This window comes from Chiloscyllium punctatum, unplaced genomic scaffold (genome assembly GCF_047496795.1).
Source record: "Chiloscyllium punctatum isolate Juve2018m unplaced genomic scaffold, sChiPun1.3 scaffold_521, whole genome shotgun sequence".
Lineage (NCBI taxonomy): Eukaryota > Metazoa > Chordata > Chondrichthyes > Orectolobiformes > Hemiscylliidae > Chiloscyllium > Chiloscyllium punctatum.
Genome location: NW_027310255.1, coordinates 45,001 through 47,500, shown reverse-complemented (window position 1 = coordinate 47,500; position 2,500 = coordinate 45,001). Strand labels below are relative to the sequence as shown.

The window sequence follows — 2,500 nt, the reverse complement described above, 5'->3', positions numbered from 1 at the left end:
CTGTCGTTCTTATAATAATGGATCCCTGCACCTTGACAGGGGAGGGTCATCCATTTCTGCATCTCCACGGCTCTCCAATTTACGTAATTTACACTCCTGTATTCTTCCAAGCCGTCTTCATCATCTCCGCTATTAACGACAGTTTCCCTTTCCTCAGAGCCGTTAATAATCTCTGGATTCCAGATGTTTGCCATCGCTCTTAATTTACTCAGTTTCCGCATTCTATCCTCGACGCTACTTCCAGCAAATTTAAACGATGCATGTAGCACCCCATCCTCCGACCTCAGTAGCGATCCATATTTCCTCATTATCATGATCGGGATAAATGTCGATAGGCGGTTTATGGCAAGACCTCCATCTCGAGACTTAGCATATAAAATGCCGTCTGTAATGGATTGTGGTAGGTGTAAGATTTCTTTGATTGCACTCTTAATAATATTATCCAATTTCTTTAAATAATTTAGAGAAACCTCTGATAAAACCTGATAATAAAATAGCCTCGGGATAAAATACGTTTTTAAAATTTCAATCTTTTGGACAGGTTTCAGGGATGAACCTTTTAAATTCCCTAACCATACTTCTAATTGTTTTTCCCAGTTTGCCTTACTAATCCCCAACCAGGGGTCAATCTTGGCCCCTAAATATTTATCGGTAGTTCCTGGCTCAATAAATTGAATCTCCTTGTCCTCAAACTTCCAATTGAGCTTATCATTATATATAAAGGACTTGTTTTTGTGATTAAAATAAAACCCTTTAGTTTTTTTAATATTGACCTCCAGCCCAGTGTTTCGGCAAAATCTTTCTACTATTTTAAGGTTATATACCATTCCCTCATATGTCTCGCTAATTAGGGCAATATCATCGGCAAAAGCTAACGATGCACAATGACAATCCTTACCATCCTCGCCCAAAAATATCCCCTTTTGTTTCTCCTCAATTGTGCTAATCAGCGGATCCATGATTATATTAAATAAAATTGGCGATAAAGCATCGCCCTGCTTAACCCCGCATAATATCGGAATATTATCGGTTTTGCAGTTATATCCTTCAATTTGGGTAAAGTTATTCTCGTAAAGATCCCTAATTAATTGTACGAACACTCCTGGGAGCTGGAGTCTTTTAAGGCCTGTCACTATCAACTTATGTCCCACGGTGTCGAAGGCTTTGGCTAAGTCTACAAAGACTATTGCCAAGTCCTTCTTCTTACATTTTGCCCCACTCATTATGTTCTCTAAAATTTTAATATTTTCTTCACACCCTGGGACTCCCGTCATAAATCCTTTTTGTCTTTTGTTTAATTTAATAATCTTATTCAATCTATTTGCCATGATTTTAGTAAAAATTCTTAATAGCATTGGACCGATAGTAATTGGTCTCCAATTGTTAATATCTAGTAGCTCTTCTTCATTATTACTTTTGGGAATAAGTACGGTCCTACTGACCTTCAACTGGTCTGGTATCCTGCCCGTGGCCACCCAGATTGAGTACAATCTTGGCAGCAGCATATTATCTTTATTAAAAATCTTAATAATATCCCCCATTGTCATTCCATCGGGACCCGCAGCAGTTTTGATGTCCATCGCCTTAATGGCACGATCCACATCCTCTACCCCTACAGGTCCCGTTAGAAGTGCAAATTGGGATTCCTCTATCTGATTGTTGTATTTAACAAAGCCTCTCAGATTATTCTTCTCATTACTCTTAGTTAATTTACCCTTAAAATATTCTTCTAGATCTTTCTTTTCTAGGGGGCATTTACTTCTACCCGGAGCACCCATCAGGGTTCTAGCTAAATACTGGCGTTTTGTTTTAAAAAGAACCTGCGTCTCTTTAAATTTTCCTTTCTTCTTCCCATATCTACTTTTTGCACCACTAACCCCTTTATTCTTCCCTGTTTTATTATCCTTTATTTTAACATCTATCCGTTTATTATGTTTAGTCTTATCACTAATATTTTCTTTATTCTTCTTTTCTATCTTATTTAGGATCCCCTTCATAATCCTTTCAAACTCATTTTTACCCTTTTTATTCTTATCCAGGTTCCTTTCAACTAAGCTAAGAAGTTCATCCACTGAACCCTCCGGGCAATCCAACTTATTAATATTACTATGGACACTACCTATCGCTTCCTGTGTCCTATCCAAACTCTCAATGTTTTCCTCCTCTTCTTCTTCCATATTACTACTCAACAATATCTCACCATCTACTTCAACCTTTTTATCATTCTTTTTGGTTTTCTTACTTAGCAGACGCCTTTTGTCTGAAATTTGCTTTGCCGTCTTTGATCCTAATCTTTCGGCGATCAATTTATTAATATTCCTCTTACCAGCAAATTCTAGCTCCAATTTTTGCAACATATCCACTTCCTCACTTGACCACACACCCTTCCTATTACTCTCTTTACTAGTATCTTTTTTCCTACCTTCATTACTCTTAATCTTCCTTTTCTCGTTCCTCAAGTTAGGGTGTGCATGTCGCTCATGCTGCCCAAGGCCTCTAG

The 2,500-nt window shown here is 37.8% G+C and overlaps 1 pseudogene; it reads right to left on the bottom strand.

The window, feature by feature from the left end:
* Window positions 1-2,500, bottom strand: part of LOC140473119 (28S ribosomal RNA) — an 8,548-nt pseudogene that overhangs the window by 2,239 nt on the left and 3,809 nt on the right.